The following is a 15,532-nucleotide window of genomic DNA, read 5'->3' on the forward strand; positions in this document are numbered from 1 at the left end:
GGCTAGACATACAAAGCCAAAAAGGAAATAGCCCCTACCCCTGAAGAACTTATTTCCCACTAAGGGAAAATAACAGGTGACATTGAAAAGTAAATGCAGCTCACATACAAAGTGAAATCAAGGTAATTCTGGAGGGAGAGCACATCCAAATGAGGTGGGTATGGGAGTTCAGGAAAGGCTCCACATGGGGAATGGCCTTTGAAATTAACCCTGTAGGAAATGGGGGATTCCAAGAGGAAAAGGTGAGGAGAGAGAATGTGCCAGGGATGAGGAGTAATCTGGGGAAAGGCATGGAGGTGAGAGGTACAACGTCTTCTACAAGGAACAGTTCGTAGGACGTGTTGGCTGAAACACCAAGTGCCGAGGGCCACTGAAGTGAGTTGTCTAGAAAGAGGAGTGGGGGCCAAATTGTATAGGGTATTAAAATAGCAAAGGAATCCATATTTTATCTTAGAGATAATAGGAAAGCATTGAAGCTTCTTTAGCAACAAAGTGGCATGAGACAGAAGGGCTTGTGCAAGTTATGTGGATTTACACACATGTCCCAGCATAAGGCTCATATGTGAATCCCCCCCAAAGTATTTAGGAAGCACCTACTGTGTGTATTTCACTATGGGAAGTTGCATACTGCTCCTCTACCCCTATCTTTATGGTCCAATCCAGCATTATGCACAAGTGTGTGCTACGCACTGGGGATAAAAAGACAAACACACACAAACAAAAACCAGTGTCTGCCCTCAAAGAGCTTACAGTTTATAGGCATGCAACAAAAGATGTGTAAAATTGTCAGATGTCCCAGATGCTCCAGTTACCTTAACCCATCAATTGCCTCTGATCCAGAAATCCTTTTGCCAAGGACCTTTCACTTTCCCCAACCCCTCCTCAAGAAACTACGGCCACTACCTTGGGAAAGCCTGTCCCTACATGACCCAAAAGTGGCTGGGGTACATTGCTACAACCATACAGAGAGCTGACTTAGAAAGTGAAACCAGTTGCCTGTTTAGTCAAAACCCCCAGCGCTGGCACCGAGTTCAACTCTTGTCTCAGAAATGCATCTGTCAGAGGTACACCCTCACCGGACGATATATCCTGGCACTAATTAGCCAATGGATCCTGATTCACCATGTAACTGTAATGGGGACAAAACAGTTATGACATGTCTGGGCAACACATCAAAAAGTCAACATCTGGGCCTATCCCAGAATTCTGGCTTTGGTGCAGATGAAAGAGAAGCTGGTCATGAGCACTTCTCAAACGCCACTCAGTTCAATAATTGAACCAGCAAGCATCTCCAGAGGGGCATGTATCTGCTGGAGGTCAGTGCACTCTCCCTGCCTAAACACATTGTACTCCCTCAGCCCCATCAGTTAGGATGGGGCTTCCTCACTAAATGTGAGACTGCATGCCATAGCAGATACAAGTGTAAACCCCAAGGAAATGCCCCAAGCGATTCATGGTATCACCGGATCAGAGATTTAGAGGTGGAAGGGCATTCAAGGTCATCTAATCCAAGCCTGAAATTTTGTAGGTGAAGAAACTGAGGCCTCAAGATCGCACAACATGGAAACAGCAGTCAGGATTCAAACCCAAGTCCTCTGTCTCTTTCTCCAGTTCCATGCTACCAATTCAAGGTCCAAATAATAAGTGCCTACAGTGTTCCAGGTACCACACTGGATACCATGAACTAAAAACAAAACAAAAAAACAAAGCAAAAGACTGTTCTCAAGGAGCTAACATTCTATGCATCCAATAAGAAAATAATTACAAAGAGCTTAGTACAGTGCCTGGTACATAGTAGGTACTTAATGGATGCATATTCCTTTCCCTTCTCTACTGGGATAGCCAATACATGAGCACAGCAGCCTGGGCTCCGAGTCAGGGAAACTTAAGTTCAAATAACTGTGCCTGATTAGCTGTGAGCAAGATAGTTAATATCTCCCAGCCTCAGTTTCTTCATCTGTCAAATGTGGATAATGAAAACTTCGGTCTTTACCTCATAGGGTTATCGTGACATGAGAATGACATAATATCCAAAAAAATGTTTTGTAAGCCTTCTGGTGCTAGAGAAATGCAAGCTGTTACTATTATTCTTTATTATCATTATTATTAATCAGTGTTGTCATTAAATTACAAAGTATGTCATCACTAACACAAGCCATCTCAAGTGGGGAAGAATGCTAATAATTGACATATGGACGGGGTTAACCCCATAACCAAAATGTTTTCATGGTCTTAGGGGACTTGTGGGCACACACAAAAGGAGCTTCAGGTATAAACCCCTGCAGCCCAACCCTACCATACACCCCTACACACCATTCCTGAAAGTTTGGGTTGCATTTGAGAGCCCTGAACTCCCACAGCCCAGAAGAAGGAGCTTATTAGGGGCAACCAAAGGCTTTGCCAATCTTCCCAGGAGGAGGGAGTGAAAGAATAAAAAATAAGTTTGTAGGGTCCTCCCCCCAACTTGGCAAATGGGCAGCAGCCCTTGAATGCAGAATGGCCTGAGCTTGGATCTGAGGCTGCAGATTTGCTGACTCCTTCAAACAAATCGTGAAACATTATTTTCTCATTGTTTTGGGCAGATCTCTATTCCTCCAAACCCGATAATTAAGGGATAAATTACTAGTTTAATCTGTCAAAGAACTCGAAAGAACGCCTGGAATTGGGGAGCACTCTCCCCCTACACACACATTTTAGCATATTGATTTTTTAAAGCTGTTCAAGTAATGCTTTCTATTAACTTTTTATTTTAAAAAAGACACACACACCCCTTTTTCCATTCTTCTGGTTAACGCTTCCAGGCATGAGTCTACATTTGGCCTTAACAAGCTGTAGAGGCAGGGGGTTTGCAGTTATGTAAAAGTGAAAGGGTGCCTAACACTAAAACTTATATTAGGTTTTATAAAAATTCTTATATAATAGGGACACAGCCAAAGTCATATTTTCCACTCATTTACTCTTGGCTCAAGACTTTTATGTCAGCCTTCAACCTCAAGTGAACTTTTCCCAATGAGGTACCAATTTCTTGAGAAAGAGGTGGGGAGTGTATTTCTGTAGAAAATAGTTAAGGACCGAGAAGCAGCCTAGGGCTGCTGAGCCCCAGAAGCCCCTTTCAGTATGGTTGGATAGGTTTGGACAAGCTGCATTTGTCTATTTCTGTTTTTAAAATGAGTTTCAGCATTTTCATCCTGCTTCCAAAATTAACTTTCCCTATGTCCCAACTGCGGTCCAAGCATAAACTTAGCTCCTCGAAGGTGTAAATATTTATGTGACAATTCAATAGGTCTGTACTCAGCCTCTCTCAAGATGGGTATTAGGAATCAAGTTTCATCACTTGAGGCTGACCTCTGGGTTTTGTTTTCGGTTGGCGGCAGGATTTTTTTTTCCTTTTCTTTCATTCTTCCTTCTCCCCTCCCCCTCTTCCGTGATTGTTTCTGGGGGGAAAGCAACCCAAGTTCATTTTTAGGTAAACTGCTTTCTTCCTCTACGGAAACCCAAAGTGTAAGAAAAAAAAAAAAGAAACCATAAAAATGAAGAGTTTGATACAGAAAGTATTTGTTTCGGCAGAGAGGAAAGTCGACGGAGGCACGACGGTTGTTCAACATCGTTCCAACCTGGTGCTATGTCGATAAACTTCTGTCAGGAACAAGCAAGGTCCCCAGATGTGGGGACGACAAAACGAACTGGAGAGGACGAGCCTCATGGCGGGTTTGCCGCTGCCCGGGATCAGAGACGTTTTTGATGGAATCGCGAAGGAAACACTCGACAGCGCGCACCCTGGAATACAAATCAGTCAGCGGACTGAAAGCCCTCTCTATCCGCTCCATACGCCGGAATTCTGCGGCTCTCCAGGCTGCTCCAGCCACTCCAGCGAGCCAAAAGACCAAAGCTGGCCCATCTTGTTCAGCGCGGCTGAATCGTGCCAGAAAGTTTAAGGCTTGAGCGCGGACAGGCACCGCGAGCCGGAATCACTGACAGAAACAGACTGTCCGCCATGGCAACAAGTGGGAGGCCAGTGGCCGAGTGTAAGCAGACTGCCCCCTTCCCTGGCAGCCCGTGCCAAGGCCCGGCCACTGGGACTGCCTTGTCCTGGTTCTAGCAGTGGCCGGACTCAGAAGAGAAAATGCCCATTGACATCTACATTTCAAGGAAAAACCTTGGAAAAACTCCATACCTGCCTCCTGGAAACCCAAATTCTCTCATCAGCCACTGCATGAGAATGGCCCCAGAGCGCCTGGATTTGAGAATCCTCCCCTGGTCTCCCGTACATCAGCATCTAGCTAACCATTCCAAAAAGCAGGCGACGCTGACTTTCTTACAAAATGTCCCTTTCAAACTTTAAAGCATGTTTTTTTTTTTAATAGAAAAAAAAGCTGTGATGAGTCATTGAGTTTTAACGTGTATATTCTGGAAGCCTAGCCCATCCCGGATAACAGCAGAAACTGTCCTTGTCCTTAAAGAACTTTCAAAGACTTCTTTCTTCCCATTTCCGAACCCTCCCAAGCCATGACCAAACAGGCCCCCCTAAGGATATGACCAGGTTTCAGGAGCAGCCCATACCCTTGTCAGCTTCTGCTTTCTGTCCTGGTTCGTAGACTGTACTGCACGACCCTAACTTGGAGGAACAAACCACCCCCCCACCCCACCCCAGCCCCAGTCCCCCAGGCCAGCCGGCGGTACTTACAGCTCAGTCCCACCAAGCCCCTGCTGGCTAGCTCTGCTCTGTCTGTACGCTTGCCTGTTCACTTGGTCACTCCCTCGCTCTCATCCTGGCTGGGATGCTCTGGCTCTGCAGGAATGCCTTCCTCGAGGTCCCCAGCCTGTGTCTCTGTCTCCCTCCGAGAGGCTGCGCGGCTCCCATTAGAGGAATTAAGAGCGGCTGGGGCTCTGCTAAGTTTAACAAGCTCATTAGTATTCTGGCTGGGTGCGGCTTCCTAGTGAACTCTCCCCATTGAGGCTGCTTCTCTCTAGGAGCCGGGGTCAGGCAGCTAATCATTAAATCAAACTAATGTCACCCTATCACAATCAGCCCCCGAGAAGGAGGGTTTATTATTCTAGTTTATGCTAAATAAATGGGGGGGGGGGGACGACAAATGGTCTCCCAGCAAGGTCAACAGCAGTTTCAATTACAAGACAAACTTAACAAGAGTTGATATAAACCAAGCAGGCTATATTGACTTAAGAGCAGGCAGTCTCTCTATGGCGCTGTCTCCCTGCCTGGCCTGACACTCCAGCGGACTTGTATAGGAATGCACACTGGGGAAAGAAAGGCAGGGGGGGCGGGGGGGCTTTTCTTTGCCAGACTGGGTGAGTGCACAGAGGCTGGCTGCTCATTCACGTTTCCCCAACGAGAGAGCTGCTCAGCTCAATTCACGAGGCACAAAGGCTGAGGCCCAGACCTCAATGGACCCAGGGAAACATGTTCAAAACTCGGCTCTCTATTGTGACTGAATTTCTTAACATCTTTTCAAAAAGCGGAGAATGCCTTGAGGCTAAAGGAAGAAACAGGCTAATGGTGAATTGGGAATAGTGAGCAAATTTCAGAACCCTTTCCTCCGAGCTTTTGAGGTTGAAAGCAAGCTCTCGCCTTTCAAGTTTCAAAGTCCTTTTTCCTCCTGCAGTGTCACAGAAGGATTTGAAAAGAAGGTAATTGTGCTCACACTCTCCCTGATCAGAGCTTACGTCCTCTTTCTGGTATTTCGGAATACTCCTCGCAATAATGGTGCGCGCAGCTCAATCCCTTCCCCGGCCCCGCACTAGCTATTGCTCATTAAGTGAACAATTGATGGCATGAAATGCCTTTTATGTGCAAGGTCTGGATGTAAGATAAGCATTCTCGTCCTCGGCATTTGGTTTACTAAGGAAACTCTCCATCATTAAATTACAAAACCCAAGTCACAATATCGGTCTTTCCCAGCAAAGTAGCTCTTAGCTTACTGAGGGCCAAAATGATGGGAGCAAGAGGGATGTGGTGGGTTTGCTTTTTTTTTCCCCCCCTGCATGCTTAAATGCTCAGATTCCTTATAGAAAGAAACCTGTAATAAAGAAACAACAAGGCCATGTTTAAGAACGACTTGGGCTGGGGAAACCATGCAATTGCTCTCCAGAATGATGTCACCCGCTCAGCAGCAGCAGCAGCGTCAAACTCGCTAAAATGCTGGGGCCTGCCTGCTCAGAGCATAGGCTGCTTGTCACTTTGGGGCCACCCTACAAGCCAAGCTCTCTCTTCCTTAAAAGCACGGGGAAAGCAAGCCTTGGGAGAGCACACTGATGCCAGCAGCCCTGGACCGGAATTGCACCCTCAGCCCCTGACCCTCTGGGTGCAAATTTGTGACCAGTTTCTCAGGCGTGGACCATAGCTGTTAACAGTTTCATATAAGCCGCCAGTGCTTAGATATAAGTAAGGAGGCTCCAGGAAAGAATGCCAAAAAACAAAGTAAGATCATAGGTTTCAAGCAGGAAGGGATCTCAGAGCTCACAGAACTCAGAGCAACTAGTCCAATACATTTCCAAAGAAATCCCCTTCATAATGCATCGGGAAAATGGTAAACCAGGCACAGGGGAAGGGAATAAGCATTTACAAAGAGCCTACCATGTACCAGGCCCTGTGTTAAACATTTGATATCTTCACAATCACCCTTCAAGATAAGAGTTATTATCTCCATTTTACAGTTGAGGAAACTGAGAAAAACAGGTGAAGTGACTTGCCCAGGGTCACAAAGCTAGTGAGTGTCTAAGGCCAGATTTAACTCTATCCATTGCACTGCTGGCTGCTTGAAGACCTCCAGGGAGGGTGAACCCCCGGGTCCTAAGGTACCCCATTCCATGTCTGGATTACTCTAATTGTTAGGAAGAAGTGATGTTGATTTTTTTTTCTTTTCCCTGACATCAAGCTTAGATTTGCCTGGTGTGCTCATGACAATGCCAAAGCCCCATGATACCTCTCCCCCTTCCCATTATATGTTTATTTACATTTTCATTATTGTCACTGTTGCTTTTATTGTCCCATTCTTCTCATCTAGCTGGATGATGTTCATGTAGAAATAGTCTTAGGATAAACAGGCCTTTAGTTTGCTCTTATTATTTTGTGTTTAATCATCACATTATTATTAATAAGCATTTATTAGTCACTTACTATATGCCAAATGTTGTGCTAGGCACTAGGGATACACAAATGATGCCATCCCTACCCCTGAGGGGCTTACGTTCACATGTTGTATCTGCCCAAACTTGGGTTAGTTGGCTGTTTCGGAAACAAAAGCTAATTCAATCAAACCCCTCCCCCCCATTAATTTGACTAGAAAAAGTAAGGGTCCTACAGGAAGGAGGAGATATTTATGATGGATCAACATCCCTCATTCGGATGCAGCCCTTTCCGGAGGGGCCAGTGAGGCAGAAGGTCTGAGACCCAGATAGAAAATTATCCTAGGAGCAGGGAATGTGATTACTGCGTAGTTGAAAGGTAGAAATTTCCCTCTTTCCATTCGGAGTCAGCTTAGGACCAGGCAGCTGGGAGCCCAACTTGACATCTGGCTTTTGACTTCCAAAGTGCAGGGGGCAGCCCCATGCCTTGCTCCGAGGAGCCTTTGCCAGTGCTCTGGAGGTCAGCCCTGGTGCTGGGGCACATATACCTCCCTCTGACAGTGACTGATGATGGAGAAAGCAGCAGGCACAGATCAGGGCGGCCCCCTGATCTCTGCTTGTCACCTTGAAGCCACATGTCTGAAAGTATGGCATGAATTCGCTGCTCGAGAAAGACCCCATGGGCCGCAGCCCTCACTTCTCGAGGCTGACTGGATTACTGCCTAGCATCCTACTTCATCTTTTCCAAATGAGAAGAGGTTTGGATAGCATGAGAACACCGTGAAAAAGGCTTAGGATTGGGAATCAGAGGTCCTGGGTTCTGATCCTGGCTCTCCCACTTCTTCCCTGAATGACCTTGGTCAAATGACTTTACCTTCATGGGCCTCAATTTCCTCATCTGTAAAATGAGGTAATTGGATCAGATGGCTTCCAAGGTATCTCTCAGCTTTAGAGCTTTGATTCTGTGATCCTCTATAAAGGAAGGGGGCTGGCCTAAATTGGAGTTCTTCACCTGGGGTTTGTGAACTTGTTTCCTTAAAAATACTTTAAAAAAAACTTGATTTCTTATTTTTAGTAAATGTCTTTCAATATAATCGATTTCCTTTATAATTCTGTGTTCTATTTAGTGCATGTTAAAACATGCTTCTGGGATTCTCCCCCAACTAAGGATCAGATTTTCTCCATATTTCATACTTTCCCACTGAGGTCCCCAACCCTAAAGACTCCTGCTGCCTCCAAAAGTGACTCTGAGGCAGTGGGCAAAAAGATGAAAATGTGGGACATTGATCAGATTGTCACTTATCTATCCCTTCCCCTAAATCCACTTTGGCAGTGTCTACCCAACTCTAGCAGAAAGCCTAGAGGACACACGAAAAGGTGTAAGGGGTGGGGGCAGGAGTGAACGGAGGCAGGAGAATGCCAAGAATACTAGCAGGTGAACATCCCCCAAGAAGCCCCCTTTGTCCAACCCCCAGCTTCATGGCTGCCAAACCTTGGTTGTGTTTGCCGCGATTCACACCCAGCTAAAAGGAATGCCTGTGCTTGAGGGCAGCGAGATGCCAAAGGGCATCCAGACCATTCTCACCCAACTTTTCTTTCTCTTGTCTCTAATTTTATTAATGCCTTTTGTTCCTGCCTCACAGTCATTCCCAATATTCCTCAACCCCACCCCACCCCATGAAACCCTTCCTCATAATAAAGGAAATCAAACAAAACCAACAGAGCCATCATTTCTAAGTGTCCGCCCCTTTCCATCTCCATATTCCTTACTTCTCTACCAAGAGGAGGTGTTATCTATTCAGTAGTTTTGAGATGGCCATGACAATCACCTGACTTTGCTTGTCTTTAATGTGATGTTTTTCCTGGCATAATTATAAGTTTTGGACATATCACTCTCCTGGTTTGACTTTGCCTCATACAAATCTTTCTGGTTTTCTCTGAATTACTAATATTCATGATTTGAGGCCCAATTCCAGGATATTCTGTTCACATCTCACAGCTTATTCTGGCATCCCCCCCCCCCCCCAAAAGGGCCCTGCCGCTTCTTTCTATGTTCTCCCCAGCTTTTCAGCTCTTCCAGATGGAGAGCGTCCAGTGGTCTTGGGGAGCATCGGTGGCCCCCACAGAGCTGCCCTTAATGAAGGTCAAAGGGCTGCTCTCTCTAGCAGGCTGGGCCGAGGCAGGCCTTCGCTGGCTTGAGTTAAGGTTCTGGGATGTGAGGCAGCTCCTTCCATTAGCCAGATATTAGGTTGCTAGTAACTGCTTACTAGGAGAGAGCTAATTAGTCACATCAAAGGAACTACAATAAATTCCCAGGAGGGTCCAAAGAAAATTATTTCTCATCTGCTTAATAGCGCATTTATGCCTATCTGTGGGTAACAGTCTCATTTAACATTTAAGCATTAGACACATTTAAAAAAAAAAAAGGACTAGTAAGTGTTCAGTGATTTTGTCTTTTATAGGCAAGGAATTAAATTTATCTCTCTCTCTGTCTCTCTCTGTCTCTGTCTCTCTCTCTCTCTCTGTCTTTCTCTCTCTGTCTCTCTGTCTCTCTATCTCTCTCTCTGTCTTTCTCTCTCTGTCTCTGTCTCTCTCTCTGTCTTTCTCTCTCTGTCTCTGTCTCTCTCTGTCTCTTTCTCTCTCTGTCTCTGTCTCTCTCTGTCTCTCTCTGTCTCTCTCTCTCTCTGTGTCTTTCTCTCTCTGTCTCTCTGTCTCTCTATCTCTCTCTCTCTGTCTCTGTCTCTCTGTCTCTCTCTCTCTCTCTCAACTTTCCCTGAAAAGAAGAATTACCATTTTAGTCTTCCAGGCACAGAGAGCAGTTTACTATGAGGAAACGGGATCCCTGCTCATCTGCAAGTGTCCAGGTCACTGCCTGGTGACTGAGTCCCTCGTCCAGTGCAATGAACCTATCGCTTGTGCGTGTGGGGCGGGGGGGAGCACATTCTTTTGGCTTTGTATATAAGGGGATCTGGCACTAGGCATTTAAAGGAGGGCAGAGGCTAGCTTGGCACAGCGGCAGTTCATCCTGTCAATGGTTTCCACTATGATTCTGTAATAACCCCAACCACAAAAATGCACGAGCCTTTCTACCATTTTAAAATTACAAGAGTACACTCAAAGTTAAATGGTTTCATCTGGAAACATGGTCACACTGCTTTTGGTTTCTAAGTCCTTTTAATGAAATAAGCATTGGAGTATGGGGCTGTTTGGGTTTAATGAAGCTCTCTGCTCCATTATTATTCCAGAAATTAGACCCTCCTGGGACTTATATTTAAATATCAAGATAGTGTTATTAGAGCTTTGGAGTTGGATAAAGGCACAATAGTAAATTTCCCAACCACCTTCCAATGGCCTTGGAGTTAAGAAAGAGCTAGGTTCAAATCTCAATTTCACTGCTCAGGGTGGGACCTTGAATAAGTCTCTGAATGAATGAAAAATCATGTGATAAGTTCCCACTATGTGGCAGGTACTGTGAGGGGGATACAAAAATAAAAGATGGTTTCTATCCTCTAGGAGCTTACATTCTGATGGGGGGTGACCGCGTGTATTGGACAGTGTTGGCCACAGAGGGAAATTCTGTTTTGGAAAGTCACAGGAATGGAGAGTGGACTCCCAGGAAGGTAGACTGACTCTCCCTTTACATTAGCAATGGCAAAATTGATCTGGTCATGGTACTAGAGATAGAAGTTGAGGAAGGGAGCTTGTATGGCTGGTAAATGAGTGAGGGGTGCAGGAGATGGCCAGGAGACATCTGGAGCCACTCAGATATAGTGGGCCATGTGAGGCACTCACCAATAGGAGAGAGTAGGGCCCCAGGGCAGGAGTTCCAGAGGTGAAATATTAATAATAATGACAATAATAACAAAAATAACTAACAGCACTTATATAATACCTTAAGGTTTGTAAAGTGCTTTACAAATATTACTTCATTTGGTCCTTAGAAGAACCCTGTGCATTAGAAACAATTATTATCTATCCAATTTTTAAGATGGAGAAACTGAGGCAGGCAGAGGTTAAGTGACTTGTCCAGGGTCACACAGTGTTTGAGTCCAGATATGAACTCAGTTCTTCCTAATTCCAGGTCCGTGGCTCTATTCACTGTTCCACCCAGCTGCCTGACAAATGTGGTTTCTAGTCCAAAGGTACACTTAACTCTAATCTCAGTTTCTTAATCTGCAACATGGGGACATATACCCCTGTGATACTGTCTTATGAAGTTGCTGTGAGAAACAGACTTTTGTGTAAACTCTGAATACCTATACACAAGTGATTGGTTGTTATTCTGAATATATAATATTATGATTATAGAAAAGGAGTGTGACCTTCCTGGGCTTGCCTTTAGGAAAGACCTAGGTTCAAAGCCTTCTTTCCTCCATCACTTAGCACCTCTGAGACCCTACCAAGTCATTTAACTTCTATATTCCTCAGGGCAACTCCCTAGGATTTACCTACTAAGTCAGAGCTGACTTACCATCAGGGCTTATAGACAGTGTTCCCACACCAGGAGTGCAGTCCAATGTGATTTATTTAAAAAAAATAATTTAATAAACACCAGTTCTTTGCCAGGTGCTGCTATGCTCAAAGTTTGAAACACAAAAATTTAAAAAAAAAATCATTATGTCCTCAGGGAGCTTGGCAGGGAAGGGCATCGTATAACATTTTCTCCCAAGGAAATTTGTACTAAAAAGAGAAAAACATAAGAAGAAGTAGGGGGTCAGGAAAAGTCCCCATAAAGAGAAAAACCCTGAGTGGAACTGTGAAGTGAGACTCGGGTGGGGAGGGCGTGCGTTCCCCTAAGCAAACGTACAGAGGCAGGAGATAGAGGCTGAGTCTGGGGGTTGCTTAGCCTGGCAGGAAAGTAGATGGCAAAAGGAGAGGGATCTGTATGAACAAGCATGCAAACGAAGGGAGACTGGAACCAGATAGTGAACGGCCTTCCACGTCAAGAAGAAAAGTGTGGAGGAGTCTCTCTCCTCATTGGTCGTCAAGAAAATCAGCAATTCAACAAAATATGTACGGATATACGTTTGTATATTCAGCCTCCCGTCTACCCAATACAGAAGGGCAAAAAATCCCTACCTTCAAATGATGCAGGATCTCTATGAATATGAGTGTCTTGAGCAATAAAAACCCAATAGATAGTTATTGAATGAGTAAGTGATGAGAAATAAATAATAAAATAATAAATGAGCAAACACCCATATCATTCAACTCCTAAGTACTAGAGGCAGAGTTTAAAGCCAGATCTCCTGACTCCAAGTTATAACACACGCTATCCTCCAGGCTATAAAAGGCAGATAGACAGCATCTGGATGAATGGAAAGAAGATGGCAATCTGGGGACAATGACACGTTCAACCCAAAGGCAAGAATGAAGCTGGCACGTATTTGGTTCTTTCTAAAGATGAGTTGGCTTCCCAACGATCCAAGAGGCCATTAGAGGAAGTGGGCACTGTGACGTAGTCACCAGGCATAGGGTATTTTGATTTCCTTTAAAATTGAATTTCAAAGAATTCCTACCAGGGTCATTCTGTGGAAAATTCCCTCTTTAAACGAACAGATATTGAGGGGTTATCCTATGTGCTTCTCATCTGGAACCGCTTGTTTTGAGCCAGAACCCAGTACAAGTGGGAGGGCAATGAGAGAAGCAGAGTTACAGACTCTCAGAGTTACAGAGATGGAAGGAACCTTTATGACCAGCTAGTCCAACTGCTACCTGGCAGAAAACTCTCCTGCCCACTATGTCCCATTAAGTGGTCATCAGTCTTTCCTAGTAAATCTCCCACAAATCGGGAGTGCACACCACTTCTACAAGACTCTCAACATTGGGAAGTTGGTCCTTCTATTAATTTTCCTGTTTCTGTGATACTGCCCCCTGGGGCCAGACTAGTCCACTCCCACCTCCAGTACTGGATAGCTCTTCAAATGTGTCAGCCTCAATGGGTCTCTTTTCTATTTCTCTGCTACTCGTGGCTCTGCCCTACGGCTTCTAAGGGAGTAAGTCTAATCCCTCTTTCGGGTCACAACTCTTCAAATACTTGAAAACAACTACCATGTCCTGTCTGAATCTTCTTTTTTCCAGAATAATATTTCTCCATTCCTTCAACAGAGCTTCATATAACATGGATTCCAGATGCTTGGCTTCCCTGATTGTCCTCCCCTGGTCACTCTCCAACTTTATCAATGCCCCTTTTTCAACGACGGTTCCCAGAACTGAACATAATCCCAAAAGTAGCGTCTGACCAGGGTAAAGGACACAGGGACTGCCCCTCTTTTTCCTGCAGGTGACAACTCAGACTTTAGCCCACTATTATTCTAAGTGGTAGGCACTAATAAATGCTGGTTAAATTGACTTAAAGTAGATTGAATTGAACTTCTAACTTGGAAACAATTACCCTGACAAAGCAGCCAAGCCCCTAACCAAGTATTAAAAGTGTGATTCCCAACCCTTCCTACCAGACAGGAATTAAGGAAAGTTTCCAAGCAAGCAGCCCTGAATCCTTGGGGACCAAAGGTCATTGTTTCCCATGGGCACCAATGAAACTGTCAAGCACTAGTCCTTTATAAATCCTTTTTTTCTTGGCAGTAGCAACACCAGACCCATTCTTTCCCTTGGGTCAAGTTCTCAGAAAAAGGCCCTAATGTCCCTATAAAACACATTCAACCCAAGTGATAGAAATGACCCTAAGGAGTTCCTGAAGCTTTCTGCTCGGCTTTGAGATCTAATTACATGTTTACCCTCTTGCCAGGTGATATAGTAGACAAGCTACTAAACTTGGGAGTCAGGAGAGACTGAGGGACAAATATGGTCCTGGGCACTTGCTAACTGTGTGACTGGGGGCAAGTCACTTCATGTCAGGTAGACTCAGTTGCCCCATCTAGATGATAATACCTGTAGCAACCGCTTCACAGGATTTCTGTGAGAGTCAAAAAAGACAATGCTTGGACAGCCTGGCTGTGTCACTCTCACTCAAAAAGTGTCCGTGGTTCCATGACCCTGTGCCCAGTATGAGCCAGTGCATCTTGTACCATCTGTGTGCCTAGAAGGCACTCCTTTTTCCCTTTTGCCCCTTAAAATGGTGACCTTCCCTTAAAGCTCATCTCAGGGGCCTCCTCCTCCATGAGGCTTTCCCCAGTTCCTTTGCTGCCTTCCAGCTTCTAATCCCTACTCATTCCTGCATAGTCACTGATATATTCAGATACATCTTGTTTACCCCAAATAGAATGGAAGCTCCTTGAAGGCAGGGACTACTCCAGCACATAACACAGTAACTGGCACAGAGTGCATGCTTCATTAATACTTGGTCAATAAACAAAGTTCTCTGCAACTTTTAAAGTGGTATCTAAATATATGTTCTGATGACTCCTTTAACCAGCTTAGTAGGAGAAAAGAGCTCTGGATCTGACATCAAAGGACCTGGGTTTGAATTCTGGCTCCACTGCTTACTGTCTAGCCTTGGGCAAGTCACTTCCCATCTCTGGGCCTCAGTTTCCTCATCTGTAAAATGAGAGATGTGGACCAGATGCTGTCTTGGGTCCTTTCCAGCTTTAAATCTATGACCAAGTGCTATGGTCCTGGGCATGAGTCCAGGCCTAATGACCGTCCTCATAATGATTCTTATTTTCACTTAATCATTTCCACCTCTCACATAACCTGCCCTTTCTTATGCCAGACTGCATTCACCATCTTTCCATTGGATACCATTTTCAGGTTCTAAATACTGATTTTACCAAAATCATTATTTTTACATAGTCGTTTAGGGGATCATTTTGCCTGCTGGCCTGAAAGGGAGAAAGGCCTCGGTATCTACTTAGTGGTAGCCCCCTCCCCCATGCCGTTAAAGAAGCATATGGCTTTTGAAAGGGCAAAAAAAGCAAACACTTGGAAGCCACCAAGCCTGGACTCTTTACAAACACATGGGATCCCCCCCTTACTGCCCAGGAGACTAAGCCCTGCCCACGGGCTTAAAAAAGAATGGACAGTATTAGCCAATAAAAGAAGGCTCATGGCAAAGGAGCCTTCTCCGGAACTAAAGATGATTGTAGAATTCTAGCCAATTTTCAAACTTTCTTTCTGGGACAAGAACAAAACCAGACTGCTTCTTAAAATGCACTATTAGGAATCTTAACAGTTCCTAAAAGCACCAGTGATATTTCCATCGCTACTGTAATAAAACTAACGAGGATTTTTTTTTCAATTTCCTTTCATGATAAGGTATGTAATAAAATGCAGCAGGGCTTCATTTAGCCAGAAGATTGAAGTAAAGAAAATCAAAAGACAACCAGACACGAATAACTTATGTGGGCTTCCTACCCCCCCAAAATGTAAATATAGGAAGGAAGGAAGGAAGGGAGAGAAAGAGAGAAGGAGGAAAGAAAGAAAGAAAGAAAGAAGGAAAGAAGGAAAGAAAGAAAGAAAGAAAGAAAGAAAGAAAGAAAGAAAGAAAGAA

General features: G+C 44.7%; 1 protein-coding gene across 3 annotated transcripts in view; it reads right to left on the reverse strand.

Annotated features, from left to right (window-relative positions):
* Positions 1–15,532, reverse strand: part of GLI3 (GLI family zinc finger 3) — a 292,643-nt gene that overhangs the window by 191,765 nt on the left and 85,346 nt on the right. Inside the window, exon 1 of one of the 3 annotated variants that reach the window (XM_027835942.1) lies at positions 4,685–4,748. The exons of the other annotated variants lie outside the window; for them this stretch is intronic. The gene's annotated coding sequence lies outside the window, so the exon portion shown is untranslated. Of the gene's footprint in view, positions 1–4,684; positions 4,749–15,532 lie in introns of those variants that run through there. 3 annotated transcript variants of the gene reach the window in all.

This window comes from Vombatus ursinus, unplaced genomic scaffold (genome assembly GCF_900497805.2).
Source record: "Vombatus ursinus unplaced genomic scaffold, bare-nosed wombat genome assembly UNPS02014817.1, whole genome shotgun sequence".
NCBI classification, from domain to species: domain Eukaryota; kingdom Metazoa; phylum Chordata; class Mammalia; order Diprotodontia; family Vombatidae; genus Vombatus; species Vombatus ursinus.